The 20,735-nt window shown below is 42.5% G+C and overlaps 1 protein-coding gene across 1 annotated transcript in view; it reads right to left on the minus strand.

Annotated features, from left to right (window-relative positions):
* LOC109907885 (voltage-gated potassium channel subunit beta-2) overlaps positions 1 to 2,397 on the minus strand; it is a 126,320-nt gene extending 123,923 nt beyond the window's left edge. Inside the window, exon 1 of the mRNA XM_031794048.1 lies at positions 2,194 to 2,397. The gene's annotated coding sequence lies outside the window, so the exon portion shown is untranslated. The remainder of the gene's footprint in view (positions 1 to 2,193) is intronic.
* Positions 2,398 to 20,735: the final 18,338 nt, after the last annotated feature.

Here is a 20,735-nt window from a genome sequence, read left to right on the forward strand (position 1 = left end):
GTTCAAGGTCTACACCTGCTGTATTCAGTGCATGTGACAAATACAATTTGATTTGATTTGATTTGATTTGATTTGAAGAGAACTCCTGGACGATGAAGGCAGAGAGGAGAGGACCTTCAGTTGTGCTACCTTTCTGTAACTACACATTTACAACAAACTGTGTCAATTGTTTAGCACCACCTACAATAACCAAACCTAGGCTTGCATCAGGTTTGACAGTGTTCTTTTTTCTAACTTCTTTTTCCCTGAATGATATCGGATGGATTTCTATAACTGAGCAAAAAAAGGCTCTCATTGATACATTACGAATCTATGGGTCCAGAAGTGATTTTTGACTTTTAGAGGAAAAAATGACAAGACCGAGAGACTGATCTTGACTGAAGGTCTCCATCTGAAGCCCATTTGTAATTAGGCTATGTTTTTTATCTCATCCTCCTTCTCCAATGTTCCTCGGACCATCAATCTCCTTGCTCTGAGTAAACCTTTGTGACTATTTAATACAGAGCGTGATTCCGTTTCACAGTCGTCAATATTTAATGGTGTTAACTCAGATGGAAACAGCAGGATATGTGACACCAGATGCAAAGCTCTAAGGGGTTGGAGGGTATTAGTAACCATTTTGAAATGGCTGTTAGAAGGTTTCTAGGAAGTCAGAAGTTTACTATCAGGGATTTAAACAAAATAGCCAAATAACCAAAGCATGGCTCATATTCACTCTAAGAACATAACATTTGGAGAATGTAGGTTGCTTCAGATACAAATCCATTGATCCAAATTGTATTACTCAGTTCCTACTTCCAAAAATAATAATAATGATTATTATTATGATCATTTATTTTGTCCCTTTCGGGTAATTTGTCTTGTATCTCAACAAACCACAGCACAGCATTACCACATAAGTGCATAAATACATAATTCACAAGCAATAACTTCAGCAGACGACACAGGAATAGCGTTTTCTACTATTACTGAGGTAAAATAATGTCCCGATAATTACATGACCCAAATAGCCTATAGTAAATAGTTGCTCCTTTCACAGGACAAATCCATCATCTAATATTTGTCACAACCCAGTCAGTCTGTAGAGCCCCAGGTCAGAGGGCACATAACATACGATCCAGAGAGGGAGGGAGCAACGCCTTGCAACAAGTCACGACCCCACTTCCTGACATCATCGCTGGACACATCGTGTCAATGTTCAGATAACAGTGCTGTAAGTGTGCAGAGCATAATGATCCACTTCTTAGCTGAACTGAGGATACCACTGACAGATGCGCCAAATACGCTTTCCACGGGATTAAATGATTTATGTATTATCAAACAGTAGATAAGCAAGCATCTCATATACAAAACAGGAGCACATATGGTACAAAGTTGTGTATGACTAGTAGCCATACTTCCACTACTATTTTTAAATCTGTTGCTAATGCTTGGTCTATAATTGCTGAGTCAAGAATTTGGACCATGGTAAAAAAAAACTGATATTTTGATCAATGGATAAATGTTGTTCTCTAAAAGCGTATTCAAACTCACAGATCCAGGACACTCGCTTGATCCAGGACACTCGCTTGTATTCAACAGCTTACTGCACCAAACAATGCAACAGTCACAAACCCAGTTTTGGAATGATTCCCAATCTCACATGCAATGAATGCGCAAAAACAAAACACTCTAGCTAAACACTTCAGTAATTGAGCAAGAGCAGATTGGAGTATTAAACTGCATGTTTAACACTCGGCCAACAATCTTTGACAAGGCAAAGTCTGCACAAAAAAACTAGTTTCATATCCACGGAAACTGAAAGTGTCCTCTAACATGCATCAAACTGACACCTAAACCATATGCAGAAATAGCAAACAAATAGTTCATCATAATTAAGAGATACCTCAAAGAGGACATTCACTGAAGATGACTGATTTCTACTGGTGGCAGACCAGCTCTAGTATGGCAATCATGCAGTTAACTTTCAAGTCTGGTTTGCACAGCAAGAAAATATAAATATGTTAAGATGATATCATCGTCTGCTAGAGACCCCTGCAGCCCTGCAATGATACTATACAGCAACCAGCCATAATGCACATTCAGCACACCGGTATCTGGTCTACTCTGTCCTCCAGCACAGTGCTACTGCATGCTATTAGACTAAAACAGAACACTAGTTATTGAGAAATGTCATTGAGCTTCAGTACCCACCTTTGTCCTTTGCCAATGCCCAGTTTAGCTAACCCCAACAAGGCTCAGACGGTGGAGATGACGGGTGGTGATGGAAGGGTAAGCAGAGATCTCTTCTAGAGAGTGAGAGAGGGACAAAGACAGAGAAAAAGGGGGATGCCTGTGGCTAGCCTTCACTTGCTGTATTCTTCCCTGCAGTGTCTGCTTTTGCGCAACAGCATATCGGGAGTGAGGGGGGAGAGAGAAATTATACCGCGAGAGAGATCATGTGATGAGTAAACTCAGAGAGTAACTGAGAGTCATAGTGGAGGAGCATTCCCTCTTTCTCCATGGCGCAGGCACCGACACATGCACACACTTGTGGCAATATCAGATCTACTATAGAAACTAGACATATATTGACCTAACAATATATTCAATCAAATGATACAATGCACATTATCCACAGGGCAAAAAAGCTGGTTGAATCAACGTTGTTTCCACGCCATTTCAACAAAAAAATTCAATGTGATGACGCTTGAATCAACCTAAATCCAATGACATGGTGAATTTTTTGGTTGAGTTCAAGTTGAATTCACGTTAGTTGACAACTCAACCAAATGTAAATCAAAACTAGATGTTAAACTGACATATGTGCCCAGTAGGAACCTTTTGACTCTGGAAAGTATATTGAACCTTGAAGCTGTTCCCACATGCTTCACATGCTTCAAGAGGGCCACCATTGTTCCTGTTCCCAAGAAAGCTAAGGTAACTGAGCTAAACGACTACAGCCCCGTAGCACTCACTTCCGTCATCATGAAGTGCTTTGAGAGACTAGTCAAGGACCATATCACCTCCACCCTACCTGACACCCTAGACCCACTCCAATTTGCTTACCGCCCAAATAGGTCCACAGACGATGCAATCTCAACCACTCTGCACACTGCCCTAACCCATCTGGACAAGAGGAATACCTATGTGAGAATGCTGTTTATCGACTACAGCTCAGCATTTAACACCATAGTACCCTCCAAACTCGTCATCAAGCTCGAGACCCTGGGTCTCGACCCCGCCCTGTGCAACTGGGTACTGGACTTCCTGACGGGCCGCCCCAGGTGGTGAGGGTAGGTAACAACATCTCCACACCGCTGATCCTCAACACTGGGGCCCCACAAGGGTGCGTTCTGAGCCCTCTCCTGTACTCCCTGTTCACCCACGACTGCGTGGCCACGCACGCCTCCAACTCAATCATCAAGTTTGCGGACGACACAACAGTGGTAGGCTTGATTACCAACAACGACGAGACGGCCTACAGGGAGGAGGTGAGGGCCCTCGGAGTGTGGTGTCAGGAAAATAACCTCACACTCAACGTCAACAAACCTAAGGAGATGATTGTGGACTTCAGGAAACAGCAGAGGGAACACCCCCCTATCCACATCGATGGAACAGTAGTGGAGAGGGTAGTAAGTTTTAAGTTCCTCGGCGTACACATCACAGACAAACTGAATTGGTCCACCCACACAGACAGCATCGTGAAGAAGGCGCCCTCAGGAGGCTGAAGAAATTTGGCTTGTCCACCAAAAGCACTCACAAACTTCTACAGATGCACAATCGAGAGCATCCTATCGGGCTGTATCACCGCCTGGTACGGCAACTGCTCCGCCCACAACCGTAAGGCTCTCCAGAGGGTAGTGAGGTCTGCACAACGCATCACCGGGGGCAAACTACCTGCCCTAAAGGCCATAAAGATCATCAAGGACAACAACCACCCGAGCCACTGCCTGTTCATCACGCTATCATCCAGAAGGCGAGGTCAGTACAGGTGCATCAAAGCTGGGACTGAGAGACTGAAAAACAGCTTCTATCTCAAGGCCATCAGACTGTTAAACAGCCACCACTAACATTGACTCAACTCCAGCCACTTTAATAATGGGAATTGATGGGAATTGATGTAAAATATATCACTAGCCACTTTAAACAATGCTACTTAATATAATGTTTACATACCCTACATTATTTATCTCATATGTATACGTATATACTGTACTCTATATCATCTACTGCATCTTTATGTAATACATGTATCACTAGCCACTTTAAACTATGCCACTTTGTTTACATACTCATCTCATATGTATATACTGTACTCGATACCATCTACTGCATCTTGCCTATGCCACTCTGTACCATCACTCAATCATATATCTTTATGTACATATTCTTTATCCCTTTACACTTGTGTGTGTATAAGGTAGTAGTTTTGGAATTGTTAGTTAGATTACTCGTTGGTTATTACTGCATTGTCGGAACTAGAAGCACAAGCATTTCGCTACACTCGCATTAACATCTGCTAACCATGTGTATGTGAAAAATAAAATTTGATTTGATTTGGATTTGATTGCTCTAATTTTGTTCCTTGTGTGACAGACATGGTATCAAACCCAGGTCCTCTGCCCAGCTCAAGACAGTGTGTCTCCTGAGTGTACGCTTGGGGAGCTAACACAAGCATTCAGGTCTCAGTCAATGCTGCTCATCATGCTAGTTCCTCTCCTAAGATTCTGACACACTGGCTCAAAGCAAAGTTAGTCTTGCCACACAAAGTGAATGGAAGTTTAAATGGGATCTGTCACCTCTCAAAGCAGGGTCACAAAAAGGGAGATGAGCACTTCTTCCAGAGAGGCTCAAGTTTCTGTCACAGAGGTGTATATGGTCATATGGAATGTATTGTGGTTATTTTTCCCATCAGACTCAAACATTCAGCACTTTGCTGAAACTCTGCCCGAAGGTCATCGTTATCAAAGGAAAGGACTGCTGCCATGAGGAAAAACACTAGCTTGACCAGCTTGACTCAGCTCAAAAACACTAGCTTGACTCAGAAAAGTATGCACCAATAACGAACCTTTGACACCTCAAGGGTGTCTATCTCTGTTACACAATAATACATTTTCAATTGTATTTCTAATTGTTTGTTTCAGGCTCTGATATTGGGTTTATAACTAATCTGGGCACATGCCATGCGTTAAGAAAGTAATTGGTTACCCTTGCTTTCCAGGCTGTAGTGATACTATAGTCTGGTGTGTTGGGGGACAGATGTCACAACCTGCAGTGTAAAAGACAGAGTGCTGAGCAGTGGAGGCTCCTCAGAGGCTACACTGAGGTTACAAAGATAAAACTACACCAAATATATACACATCACCAAATCATTTATTTAACACACTGTTTTGCAATGAAGGTCTACAGTAGCCTCAACAGCACTCTGTAGGGTCGCGCTATTGTGTAGCCAGAGGACAGCTAGTTCACATCCTCATCTGGGTACATTGACTTCAAAAACAAAACCTAGGAGGCTCATGGTTCTCACCCCCTTCCATAGACTTACACAGTAATTATGACAACTTCTGGAGGATGTCCTCCAACCTATCAGAGCTCTTGCAGCATGACATTTTGTCCACCCAATCAAAGGATATGAGAATGAATCTAGTACTTAAAGCATAAGCTACAGCTAGCTAGCACTGCAGTGCATAACATCTGGTAAGTAGAGACAAAAATGAAGAGAAATAGAAAATAACTATTAATAAAAGAGCAACAATAAAATGACAGTAGCAAGGCTATATTCAGGGGATACCAGTACAGAGTCAATGCGCGGGGGAACAGGTTAGTTGTGGTAATTGAGGTAATATGTACATGTAGGTTGAGTTAAAGTGACTATGCATAGATAATAAACAGAGAAGCAGCAGCGTAAAAATGGGGGGGGGGGTTCTTTGGCAATTTTTATGGTCTTCCTCTGACACCGCCTGGTATAGAGGTCCTGGATGGCAGAAACTTGGCCCCAGTGATGTACTGGGCCATACGCACACCTTGCGGTCAGAGGCTGAGCAATCGCCATACCAGGCAGTGATGCAACCATGCTCTCGATGGTGCAGCTGTAGAACTTTTGAGGATCTGAGGAGCCATGACAAATCTTTTCAGTCTTCTGAGGGGGAATGGCGTTCTCGTGCCCTCTTCACGACTGTGTTGGTGTCTTTGGACCAGGATAGTTCGTTGGTGATGTGGACACCAAGGAACTTGAAGCTCTCAACCTGCTCCACTACAGCCCCCGTCGATGAGAATGGGGGCATGCTCGATCCTCCTTTTCCTGTAGTCCACAATCATCTCCTTTGCTGTGATCACGTTGAGGGAGAGGTTGTTATCCTGGCATCACACTGCCAGGTCTCTGACCTCCTCCCTATAGGCTGTCTCATATTTGTTGGAGATCAGGCCTACCACTGTTGTGTCATCGGCAGACTTAATGATGGTGTTGGAGTCGTGCTTGGCCATGCAGTCATGGGTGAACATGGAGTACAGGAGAGGACTGAGCATGCACCCCTGAGGGGCCCCGTGTTGGATGTGGCGGATGTGTTGTTACCTACCCTTACCACCTGGGGGCGGCCCGCCAGGAAGTCCAGGATCCAGTTGCAGAGGGAGGTGTTTAGTCCCAGGGTCCTTAGCTTAGTGATGAGCTTTCAGGGCACTATGGTGTTGGATGCTGAGCTGTAGTCAATTAAAAGCATTCTCATGTAGGTGTTCCTTTTGTCCAGGTGCGAAAGGGCAGTGTGGAGTGCAATAGAGATTGCATCATCTGTGGATCTGTTGGGGCGGTATGCAAATTGGAATGGTCTCGGGTTTCTGGGATAATGTTGTTGATGTGAGCCATGATCTGCTCTTCAAAGCACTTCATGGCTACAGACGTGAGTGCTACGGGTCAGTAGTCATTTAGGCAATTTACCTTGGTGTTCTTGGGCACAGCGACTATGGTGGTCTGCTTGAAACATGTTGGTATTACAGACTCGGTCAGGGACAGGTTGAAAATGTCAGTGAAGACACCTGCCAGTTGGTCAGCGCATGCTCGGAGTACACGTCCTGGTAATCCGTCTGGTACTGCAGCCTTGTGAATTTAGACCTGTTTAAAGGTCTACTCACATCAGCTTTGGAGAGTGTGATCACACAGTCGTCCGGAACAGCTGATGCTCTCATGCATGTTTCAGTGTTGCTTGCCTCGAAGCAAGCATAGAAGTAATTTAGTTCTTCTAGTAGGCTTGTGTCACTGGGCAGCTCGCAGCTGTGCTTCCCTTTGTAGTCCATAATAGTTTGCAAGCCCCACCACATCCAATGAGCTTTGGAGCCAGTGTGGTATGATCCAACTTAGTCCGGTATTGACACTTTGCCTGTTTGATCATTCGTTGGATGGCATTGCGGGATTTCTTATAAGCGTCCAGGTTAGAGTCCCACTCCTTGAAAGCAGCAGCTCTAACCTTTAGCTCAGTGAGGATGTTACCTGTAATCCATGGCTTCTGGTTGGGGTATGTATGTAAGGTTACTGTGGGGACAATGAGGAAGCCAGTGACTGATATGGTGTACTCCTCAATGCCATCGGAAGAATCCTGGAACATATTCCAGTCTGTGCTAGCAAAACCTATAGTCCTATAGCTTAGCATCTGCGTCATCTGACCACTTCCGTATTGAGCGAGTCACTGGTTCTTCCTGCTTTCATTTTTGCTTATAAACAGTTATGGTCAGATTTGCCAAATGGAGGGAAAGGGAGAGCTTTGTACACATCTCTGTGTGTTTAGTAATTGTGGTCTAGAATGCATTTAACATGCTGGTAGAAATTAGGTATATTTCCCTGCATTAAAGTCCCCGGCCTCTGGATGAGCATTTTCTTGTTTGCTTCTACAGCTCTTTGAGTGCGGTCTTATTGCCTGCATTGGTTTGTGGTGGTAAATAGACATCTACAAAGAATATAGATGATAACACTCTTGGTAAATAGTGTGGTCTACAGCTTATGAGATGCTCTACCTCAGGCAAGCAAAACCTAGGGACTTCCTTAATATCACATTTTGTGCACCTGCTGTAATTTACAAATAGACTCAGACCGCCACCCCAGGCAAGATTCGGTGAAATATAAGATATTACAGTGTTTAATGTCCCGTTGGTAGGATCATCTTGATCGGAGCTCATCCATTTTATTATCCAATGATTGCACGTTGGCTAATAGGACTGATGATAGAGGGGGATTATGTACTCGCCATTGGATCCTTTCAAGACACCCGGACCTACGTCACCGATATCACTTCAATTTCAATTCAATTTCAATTTAAGGGCTTTATTGGCATGTGAAACATATGTTAGCATTGCCAAAGCAAGTGAAGTAGATAATAAACAAAAGTGAAATAAGCAACAAAAATAAACAGTAAACATAACACTCACAGAAGTTCCAAAAGAATAAAGACATTTCAAATGTTATAGTATGTCTATATACAGTGTTGTAACAATGTGCAAATAGTTAAAGTACAAAATAAATTAACATAAATATGAGTTGTATTTGCAATGGTGTTTGTTCTTCACTGGTTGCCCTTTTCTTGTGGCAACAGGCCACAAATATTGCTGCTGTGATGGCACACTGTGGTATTTCACCCAGTAGATAATGGAGTTTATCAGAATTTGATTTGTTTTCAAATTCTTTGTGGATCTGTGTAATCTGAGGTAAATATGTGTCTCTAATATAGTCATACATTTGGCAGGAGGTTAGGGAGTGCAGCTCAGTTTCCACCTCATTTTGTGGGCAGTGTGCACATAGCCTGTCTTCTCCTGAGAGCTAGGTCTGCCTATGGCGGCCTTTCTCAAAAGCAAGGCTATGCTCACTGAGTCTGTACATAGTCAAGCTTTCCTTAAGTTTGGGTCAGTCATAGTGGTCAGGTATTCTGCCACTGTGTACTCTCTGTTTAGGGCCAAATAGCATTCTAGTATGCTTCGATTTTTTTGTTAATTCTTTCCAATATGTCAAGTAATGATCTTTTTTTCTCATGATTTGGTTGGGTCTAAGTGTGTTGCTGTGCTGGGGTTTTGATGAGGAGGTGAGTAATCGCTGTCCTGATATCCAGAAGCTATTTTCGTTCATAAGAGACGTTGGCAGAAACACAATGTACAAAATAAGTTACAGATAAGCGAGAAAAAAAACACACACAATAGCACATTGGTTAAGAGCCCGTAAAACGCCAACCATCTCCTCCGACGCCATCTCATGTGGTGAGAGCATCTGGTGCAGGGTCTGTTGGGTAGTGCTGGCAGCATGTGCTCTGCTTGGCTGAGAACAAGACTCATAGGCTTGGCCATCTTGCTATCTAGCTAATAATAGAAATGCCTGATGAACATGCATAGGCTTTTCAGGTTTTCATTTTGGCGTTGGTAATCCAAGATATTGCTTCAGGGCCTCTGAGCCAACCTACTTATCACAGTGACTATCACCCTGACATTAACATCTTACTTGATCAACTTCCCTGAGACCACGGCATCACATTGAACTGAGACCAACCAATTTCAATGCCACACGTTAGCAATGCAGTCAAACGGCTCTCCAGCTGGTCACGAGGTTTCAGTTTAAGGTACACGGGCCCCATTTATAACCGTAAATGTAAATATTGAGATTTCTAAACTTGGATCACACCATACGTGCACATGTTTCCCGTAATAAATCAGACCTGTCGTAACACTGTGCTCGTGTAAACGTGCATTATAAATCCGCTTTAAAAAATGCTTATCATTCACCTTTTATGGTGACAATAGAGCCCTTATTTTCTGTATACTTTGGAAGTAATGGAATTAGGCCATGACAATATTTAAAGGAAATAGCCCATGCATGGCGAACGTGATCAAATGTCCTTGGAGGTGTTGGGAAAATGTTTTCTTTTGCAGGGACATTTGCTGTATCTGACCATTTCTGAAAGACAACAACCATTGCAAATTGAATACAATAACGTTTTGCATTAACTTCTTCTCATGAACCTAAATATGCTGCACTGCCTGCGATTCCGAAACATTGTCTTCTCTAAAAAAAAGATGTAGCTGCAGTAGGCCTACACACTTCAGTGCAAAATATCAACTGACTGGTAAATTATACTGTAAGTTATAATTATAACAGCCTATCAAATAGGCACAATTAAATAAAAGGTGTGCATGGTATGAACTCATCGTGACCTTAAAAAGTGAGGAATTTAATCTGCAATGGTTATGATACAGTGCATTCAGAAAGTATTCAGAACCCTTGAGTTTTTCAACATTTTGTTAAGTTACAGCCTTATTATAAAATAGATTTTTTTTTAAATCTTCATCAATCTACACACAATACCCCATAATAACAACGCAACAACAGGTTTTTAGAAATGTTTGCAAAAATAACGGAAATATCACATTTACGTACGTTTTCAGATCCTTTACTCATTACTTTGCTGAAGCACCTTTGGCAGCAATTACAGCCTTGAATCTTCTTGGGTATGATGCTACAAGCTTGGCACACCTGTGTCATGATGCTAGCCCTCTAGCAGTAATGTGACCCCCCCTCTCCTGTTAGGAGGGAGCAATTTTATGACTTTAACAACCACATCATACATTCAGCGCAGAGACTCTTCTCTCCCTGACCATGCAGTATGGAGAGAGAGAGAGAGTTTCACAGTAAGACAAAGGAACTCTCCTGCCAAAAACTTCTACCTCCCCGAAATGGAGAATTAAACATTATTCCTAATTTAGAGAATGTGGAAACGATCGGTGGAGAAGCCAGCTATGACCCAGTCCGTTTTGTCTCATGTTTGTAACTGTCACACCCTGACCTTAGAGAGACGTTCTATTTCTCTATTTGGTGAGGTCAGGGTGTGATGTGGGTTGGGCATTCTATGTTTTGTTTTTCTATGATTTTGTATTTCTATGTTTTGGCCGGGTATGGTTCTCAATCAGGGACAGCTGTCTATTGTTGTCTCTGATTGGGAACCATATTTAGGTAGCCCTTTTTTTTCTTTGTGGGAAGTTAACTTTGTTTGTGGCACTAATGCCCTATAAGCTTCACGGTTGTTTCTTTCGTTTCATGCTTTGTTGGCGACATTTTAAAGAAAAATGGAAAATGTACGCTTACAACGCTGCACCTTGGTCTTCTTCCAGCATCGGCCGTGACAGTGACCTCATGACAATACAGCCACATTACCCTAACTCTGTTTATACAGGTTCCTCAGTTATGAGGCTTGCATCTGAATGTTGGATAAAAATGTTTAACGAAGTGTAAGAATACTTTTGAAAAGATAACAATGTGAATTAGTCTTATAAAGTGAAAATTGTCTGTTTTATGGTAACTTGTGCCCAGTCAGTCACCACACCCAAGTGAACAGGCATTGGTTGGAAATGATGAACCAACCCCTTTTCCACTCTAGAATAAAAGCCCTGTGATGAAAAGTCACCTCAGTTCCAAATACCATGATGACTTGTCCTCAAGTTAAAAAAGAGCTAAGTCTAATTTCAACTCTACAGGCCAGAAAAACGTGAGAGCTTGCACCACACATGAAAAGGTATGACCTCTGAACTATTGATCAGTCAAGAAGAAGTGAGTCCTAGACTACAGCCTAACAGACTGCAGCTGGAAAGGTAACAAATCTAGTAAGAACATTGACCGATGCAGATGAACATCTCACTCCACGACGACCTGGCAGAATCTACAAAGGACAATGGCGACCTCGACTGGGCAAACCAGAGCCTCACATCACCAGCTCAATCGTAAATACTGATTACATTCCTTGACTCGTTCCCATACTGACAGACACCTCGTTAAGTTCGCTGATGACACTGCCTTGATCAGCCTGTTGCATGATGATGAGGAACATCATGGCCCGGTCCTAGATGACTTTGTAGAGTGGTGTGAGGAATCACACTTGATCCTCAATACCAAAGAGATGTGCATAGACTTCAGGAAGAGTACAACACCTACCTCTGCAACATCTATCAGAGGTCAGAATATAGTAATTGTAGAGGAATATAAATATCTGGGTGTCCTTTTGGACAATAAGCTTCAGTGGAGTAAATGTACAGACCTGATCTACAAAAAGAGCCAACAGAGACTGTACTTTCTAAAAAAGTTGGGCTCTTTTAATATAGACTGTACTATACTGACTCTGTTTTACAAATCCTTTATTGAGAGTATTTTAACTTGTTGTATTGTTTGTTGGTTTGGCAATGGCACTGTCAGCCAGAGAAACATGCTGAGAAGGATTATTACCACAGCAAGCAAGGTACTTGGAGTCAAACAGACAGGCCTGGATGAGATCTTTAAGGTCAGGGCCCTCCGTAAGGCTCACAAAATCATTTTAGACCCAAGTCACCCCCTGTACCTGGACTTTGAATTACTCCCCTCTGGGCGCAGGTATAGGGCACCCCTCAGCAGGAAAAACAGAACGAGACAATCATTTGTGCCAGGTGTGATATCCCTCCTAAATAGCTCGGGTGAATGTTCCCATTGACTCCGTAAGGCCAGCAGGCGACTGTTCCCATTGACTCCGTAAGGCCAGCAGGTGAATGTTCCCATTGACTCCGTAAGGCCAGCAGGCGACTGTTCCCATTGACTCCGTAAGGCCAGCAGGTGAATGTTCCCATTGACTCCGTAAGGCCAGCAGGTGAATGTTCCCATTGACTCCATAAGGCCAGCAGGTGAAAGTTCCCATTGACTCCGTAAGGCCAGCAGGTGAATGTTCCCATTGACTCCGTAAGGCCAGCAGGTGAATGTTCCCATTGACTCCGTAAGGCCAGCAGGCGACTGTTCTCATTGACTCCGTAAGGCCAGCAGGTGAATGTTCCCATTGACTCCGTAAGGCCAGCAGGTGAATGTTCCCATTGACTCCGTAAGGCCAGCAGGCGACTGTTCCCACTGACTCCGTAAGGCCAGCAGGCGACTGTTCCCATTGACTCCGTAAGGCCAGCAGGCGACTGTTCCCATTGACTCCGTAAGGCCAGCAGGCGAATGTTCCCATTGACTCCGTAAGGCCAGCAGGTGAATGTTCCCATTGACTCCGTAAGGCCAGCAGGTGAATGTTCCCATTGACTCCGTAAGGCCAGCAGGTGAATGTTCCCATTGACTCCGTAAGGCCAGCCGGCTACTGTTCCCATTGACTCCGTAAGGCCAGCAGGTGAATGTTCCCATTGACTCCGTAAGGCCAGCAGGCGACTGTTCCCATTGACTCCGTAAGGCCAGCAGGCGACTGTTCCCATTGACTCCGTAAGGCCAGCAGGCGACTGTTCCCATTGACTCCGTAAGGCCAGCAGGTGAATGTTCCCATTGACTCCGTAAGGCCAGCAGGTGAATGTTCCCATTGACTCCGTAAGGCCAGCAGGTGAATGTTCCCATTGACTCCGTAAGGCCAGCAGGTGAATGTTCCCATTGACTCCGTAAGGCCAGCAGGCGACTGTTCCCATTGACTCCGTAAGGCCAGCAGGCTACTGTTCCCATTGACTCCGTAAGGCCAGCAGGCTACTGTTCCCATTGACTCCGTAAGGCCAGCAGGCGACTGTTCCCATTGACTCCGTAAGGCCAGCAGGCGACTGTTCCCATTGACTCCGTAAGGCCAGCAGGCGACTGTTCCCATTGACTCCGTAAGGCCAGCAGGCGACTGTTCCCATTGACTCCGTAAGGCCAGCAGGCGACTGTTCCCATTGACTCCGTAAGGCCAGCAGGCGACTGTTCCCATTGACTCCGTAAGGCCAGCAGGTGAATGTTCCCATTGACTCCGTAAGGCCAGCAGGTGAATGTTCCCATTGACTCCGTAAGGCCAGCAGGCGACTGTTCCCATTGACTCCGTAAGGCCAGCAGGCGACTGTTCCCATTGACTCCGTAAGGCCAGCAGGTGAATGTTCCCATTGACTCCGTAAGGCCAGCAGGTGAATGTTCCCATTGACTCCATAAGGCCAGCAGGCGAATGTTCCCATTGACTCCGTAAGGCCAGCAGGCGACTGTTCCCATTGACTCCGTAAGGCCAGCAGGCGACTGTTCCCATTGACTCCGTAAGGCCAGCAGGCGACTGTTCCCATTGACTCCATAAGGCCAGCAGGCGACTGTTCCCATTGACTCCGTAAGGCCAGCAGGCTACTGTTCCCATTGACTCCATAAGGCCAGCAGGTGAATGTTCCCATTGACTCTGTAAGGCCAGCAGGCGACTGTTCCCATTGACTCCATAAGGCCAGCAAGTGAATGTTCCCATTGACTCCGTAAGGCCAGCAGGCTACTGTTCCCATTGACTCCATAAGGCCAGCAGGGCGACTGTTCCCATTGACTCCGTAAGGCCAGCAGGCGACTGTTCCCATTGACTCCGTAAGGCCAGCAGGCTACTGTTCCCATTGACTCCATAAGGCCAGCAGGGCGACTGTTCCCATTGACTCCGTAAGGCCAGCAGGCGACTGTTCCCATTGACTCCGTAAGGCCAGCAGGCTACTGTTCCCATTGACTCCATAAGGCCAGCAGGTGAATGTTCCCATTGACTCTGTAAGGCCAGCAGGCGACTGTTCCCATTGACTCCATAAGGCCAGCAGGCGAATGTTCCCATTGACTCCGTAAGGCCAGCAGGCGACTGTTCCCATTGACTCCGTAAGGCCAGCAGGCGACTGTTCCCATTGACTCCGTAAGGCCAGCAGGCGACTGTTCCCATTGACTCCATAAGGCCAGCAGGCGACTGTTCCCATTGACTCCGTAAGGCCAGCAGGCTACTGTTCCCATTGACTCCATAAGGCCAGCAGGTGAATGTTCCCATTGACTCTGTAAGGCCAGCAGGCGACTGTTCCCATTGACTCCATAAGGCCAGCAGGTGAATGTTCCCATTGACTCCGTAAGTCCAGCAGGCTACTGTTCCCATTGACTCCATAAGACCAGCAGGGCGACTGTTCCCATTGACTCCGTAAGGCCAGCAGGCCAGTCTTTTCTTCTTTTTTATTTCATGTTTTATTTCTTATTTCTTACTATTATTATTTTTATTGGTGCGTAACTGTTATGAAAGTTGTATTGTCAATTTTGTTTTGTAGTTAAACGCCACTTTAAATGTGTACATGACACTGTAACAACATTTCCCCATGGGGACAATAAAGTCAGTAAGTAAGTAAGTTATCCGAACGAGCAATTGTTCATGTGCATATGTATTCATAGCTTCCCATGTCTGATAGAGACCTATGTTCCTTTGTATTTCTCCGCCCCCCCCCTTTTCCTCTCTAAATCTATTGTGTTATAACCAAACGGTTTTTGTTTAGTCATCTAGGGACGGTATTTACTGAATAATGTAATGTCAAATTTGGGACAAACCTTGTATGAAATGTTGAACCTTTAAAACAACGTAATGCTTTTAACGTTATACCCACTATCAGAAAAATATATATATACAATAGCCTGGGCAGCGCCTCCTACTGGAGAATTGATCTATCTACAGATACCCTTTGGTCTCCTATCCAAGGTTTTTACCAAGCCCAGCCTAGCTATGATATTTGTTTCTCACTATTACCAATGTGCTATAGTGAGAACGATTGTTGAGATATCACTTAAAAACTAAATAGATTCACTGTTACTACCGAAGTCATTCCAAAGGGTAGGTTTAACATAGCAAATTAAATGCGACTATAATTTATCAATCATCAATGCTGCTATTTAGGCCAACAGGGCCTTCAGAAAGTTTTTACACAGCCTGAATGTATTGATTACATTGACATTTTTGGTTACTGGCCTTCACACAAAACCCCATGATGTCAAAGTGGAAATGTTATTTTTTATTTTTTACAAATGAATTCAAAATGAAAAGCTGAAATGTCTTGAGTCAATAAGTATTTAACCCCTTTCTTGGCAAGCCTAAATAAGTTCAGGATTAAACATTTGCTTAACAAGTCACATAATAAGTTGCTTGGACTCACTTTGTGTGCAATAATAGTGTTTAACAGGGTTTTTGAATGACTAACTCATCTCTGTATCCCATACATACAATTATATGTAAGGTCCCTCAGTGGAGCATGGAATTTCAAACACAGATTCAACCACAAAAACCAGTGAGGTTTTCCAATTTCTCGCAAAGAAGGGCTCTTAAGGATGGCTCTGTTGTGGAAAGACTGATACATGTTTGATAGTGTCTTGATGCTGTATTGTTTGTCCTTCATGTTCTAATACTTTAATGTTACCCCTTCCTTGTGTTTTCTGTAAAAAAAACATTTAAAAAATATTTCACCTTTTTAACCAGGTAGGCTAGTTGAGAACAAGTTCTCATTTGCAACTGCGACCTGGCCAAGATAAAGCATAGCAGTGTGAACAGACAACACAGAGTTACACATGGAGTAAACAATTAACAAGTCAATAACACAGTAGAAAAAAAAGAGAGTCTATATACATTGTGTGCAAAAGGCATGAGGAGGTAGGCGAATAACTACAATTTAGCAGATTAACACTGGAGTGATAAATGATCACATGGTCATGTACAGTTAGAGATATTGGTGTGCAAAAGAGCAGAAAAGTAAATAAATATAAACAGTATGGGGATTAGGTAGGTAAATTGGGTGGGCTATTTACCGATAGACTATGTACAGCTGCAGCGATCGGTTAGCTGCTCAGATAGCAGATGTTTGAAGTTGGTGAGGGAGATAAAAGTCTCCAACTTCAGCGATTTTTGCAATTCGTTCCAGTCACAGGCAGCAGAGAACTGGAACGAAAGAAATGAGGTGTAGGCTTTAGGGATAATCAGTGAGATACACCTGCTGGAGCATGTGCTACGGGTGGGTGTTGCCATCGTGACCAGTGAACTGAGATAAGGCGGAGCTTTACCTAGCATGGACTTGTAGATGACCTGGAATAAATAACAAACAAAAAACAAAAACATTTATAAAGAAGGGCTCTTATTGGTAGATGGGTAAACATTTAAAAAGCAGACATTGAACATCCCTTTGAGAATGGTGACGTTTTTAATGACACTTTGGATGGTGTATCAATACACCCAGTCACTACAAAGATACAGGCGTCGGTCCTAACTCAGTTGCCGGAGAGGAAGGAAACCGCTCAGGGATTGGTCACTTTTAAACAGTTACAGAGTTTAATGGCTGTGATAGGAGAAAACTGAGGTTGGATCAACAACGATACTAACCTAATTTAAAAGAAGGAAGAAGGAAGCCTGAAAAGAAGGAAGCCTGTACAGGATACAAATATTCCAAAACATGCATCCTGTTTGACACAAGGCACTAAAGTAAAACTGTGAAAAATTTGGTAAAGCAATTCACTTTTTGTCCTGAATACAAAGTGTTATGTTTAGGGAAAATACAATACAATACATTACTGAATACATTACTAAGTACCACTCTCCATCAAAGTCATTCCAAAGGGTAGGTTCAACAGAGCAAATGAAATGTAACCATACTTTATTAATCTATGAGACATGAATAGCGATTTGCTTTGCATTCTGTTTTGAGATATTTATGCTATCGGGGAAATGTAGCCAACACAATTAGGTTGCCATAGCTACAAGCTTGGTGAACTGACTGACATTTGCCTGCCAAATGCTAAGCCTTCTTCAACACTTGCATTCAACTACAAAATAAACAGGTGTGTGCCTCTTTTTCTTGCATCTTCTAAGTCGAATGGCTTATTGCTTTGTAAATTGATGTCAATAGATGACAGCAAGAGCAGAATTCCCAATCTCGCGCCCAATCCTCATGTTTTTACCACCGATGATTTGTGCCAGCCTGGTCCATCATTGAGCCATATATAATCAAACTAAACCACGCGCCATTTGATCCTACAGTTGAAATTGTAATTGATATTCATGTTCCTGTAAGATTCCTACGTCACCGTTGCTGTATGTTTTTCAAGCAGTTGTTTTCAGAAATGTGTCTATTTCCCAGGATCCCTTTAGTGTCATCTAGGCCTACTACACACGCTACAAATGTAATCTCCGAATGACAGGTTAGTCAATAAAAGTTGCATAATCCTTCGAGCCAATGGCTGTGAAAAGGAAGGCCTAATGCAGATTATGCTACAGCACTGTCTTTGGCTACAGCCTTCAATAGTCTCAGCTTGATGATAGCCTATAATGAATGGCGGCAGGTAGAAGGTATAGATAGCCCTAACGAGCCACTGAGTAGCATAGCCTACTGCCTATTTTATATAGGCTAATAGCCTAAACTCATTCACAGCCCTAATAAGATTTTTTTCTTCTTGATATTTTTTTCACTGTCTATATCTATGTAAACCTATTAAAAGTGTAGTCCTCCCAGGGTCAAAGTTATTGTAATGAGATGGTGTCCTCTAGAGGAGAAATACACTACCCACTGGGCACAAACTGGTTGAATCAACGTTGTTTCAACCTAATTTGTCAACATATTGTGACGTGGAATCTACGTGGAAAATACTTTGGATTTGAATAAAAGTCATCAACTGTTGTTTTGAGGTTGAAATTTCAACCACAGGATTATGTCATCATTGTAACCAATTTTCAACATTGACAAACCTTGTATAAAACATGTTGAATTTGTACTTTTGAAACAATGAGCTTCAACGTTATATCCACTATCAGCAAAAAACAATAGGCTGGGCAAAACTTCCAAGTGGAGAGTTATTCCTCAACAGCTATTCATTCCAAAGGTGTAGGTTTAACACAGCAAATGAAATGTAACGATACTTTATAAGTCGTATATCATCAATTAGACTATACTGAACAAAAATCTAAATGCAACATGCAGTATTTCTAAGATTTTACTTAGATTTACAGGTAATTTAAGGAAATCAGTCAATTGAAATAAATAAATTAGGCCCTAATCAATGGATTTCACATGACTGGGAATACAAATATGCATCTGTTGGTCATAGATACACTAGATATACAACATGATGTGGACGTTCCTTTAAATTAGTGGATTTGGCTATTTCAGTCACACCTGAAACAGGTGCATAAAATCGAGCACACAGCTATGCAATCTCCATAGACAAACATTGGCAGTAGAATGGCCTTACTGAAGAGCTCAGTGATTTTTAGCGTGGCAACATCATATGATGCCATCTTTCCAACAAGTCAGTTCATAAAATTTCTGCCCTGCTAGAGCTGCCCTAGTCAACTGTAAGTGCTGTTATTGTGAAGTGGAAACATCTAGGAGCAACAACGGTTCAGCCACGAAGTGGTAGGCCACACAGTGTAGTGTAAAAATCACCTGTCCATGGTTGCAACATTCACTACCGAGTTCCAAACCGCCTCTGGAAGCAACGTTAGACTGGTGTGGGCCGTCATTGTAAATAAGAATTTGTTCTTAGCTGACTTGCCTAGTTAAATAAAGGTCGCGTTGCAGAGCTCCATAAACCCCTGAGGGTTTAGTTTTTAGTTTTTCTTGGAATAGAAACGCCATAATTATAATCAAATTAATTAGACTACATTTCCTAAAATCAATTCCATGTACTATGTTCTTACAAAAAACAGGTTTTATGAGGCGACGGTAGGCTTTTGGTTTCTCTCCCTCTAAAAACAGAAATAAATCATTCTAAATTACCAAACTGGCTTTATTTACAAATTAGTAAGACTGTCTCACCTCATGTTCAAGAATGACCTTTTTCTCGCTGACTTTCGGTTATTTGAAAACGAAAATATCTCCAAAATATGGTTATTTTTTAAACAAGCCATAGAAAGTTGGTTGCAATTTCAGTTTAATCCACCAGAAAAGACTGAACATATAATACAACAAATATTGTGGTTAAACTAAAATATACTAATTTATTTAAAAATATATATATATATAAATTGGAACCTTTAACAAGTGGAAGGGGGGAAAAGTGTTATTATTATTATTATTTTTATTATTAACCCTGTTTTTCACAAGGGTAGCAGGCTGTGAATTTTGCAAACAACGTTTCTAGGATGGGCTATTAGCAGGACAATATACACTACCGTTCAAAAGTTTGGGGTCACTTAGAAATGTCCATGTTTTTGAAAGAAAAGCACTTTTTTTGTCCATTAAAATAACATCAAATTGACCAGAAATACAGTGTAGACATTGTTAATGTTGTACATGGAAACGGCAGATTTTTTATGGAATATTTACATAGGCAACCATCACTCCTGTGTTCCAATGGCACGTTGTGTTAGCTAATCCAAGTTTATCATTTTAAAAGGATAATTGAGCATTAGAAAACCCTTTTGCAGTTTGATTAAATAATTTATATGTTTAAAAGATAATGATTAAATAATTCTACCCTGAAACCATATAATTGTATGAAATGTATTAGAATCATGATGTGTGGAGTTTTAGTAGTTTTAGTCAGAATTAGAACAAGGACCTTTTGTTCCTTTTTAGTATGTAAGCAGGGTGCAAGTGGGAAACAAATGATAAGAGGAGCTATCGACAGACAAGTTGTAATACTGTGCTCCTTACAGGACATTCTGTCTCCACCCGTGGAGGGGAGAAACCGTTAGGCTTGCAGAAAATTATGAAACATGTTGCAGATTAAACAATGTATCTGTGTAGTGGGAAAACACAGACTGTCTGAGCAAGGCGTAGCTTAAGATTTGAACTTGTTTGTGTGTGTTATAAAGACTGGGTTTGTATAATGGACTTCAGAGTGCTCTCGTGAATAAACGTTTTGACTATTGTAAACTGGGAAATCTGTCTGTTTCATTTCAACCAGAACCTTACAAACTCTCGGTTGCAGACTGAGTAGATTAATTGAAGTTTATGAACATAGATAACGAAATTCTCATAACAAGTTATGTTAGCACAGCTGAAAACTGTTGTTCTGATTAAAGAAG

Source organism: Oncorhynchus kisutch, linkage group LG17 (assembly GCF_002021735.2).
Source record: "Oncorhynchus kisutch isolate 150728-3 linkage group LG17, Okis_V2, whole genome shotgun sequence".
Classification (NCBI taxonomy): domain Eukaryota; kingdom Metazoa; phylum Chordata; class Actinopteri; order Salmoniformes; family Salmonidae; genus Oncorhynchus; species Oncorhynchus kisutch.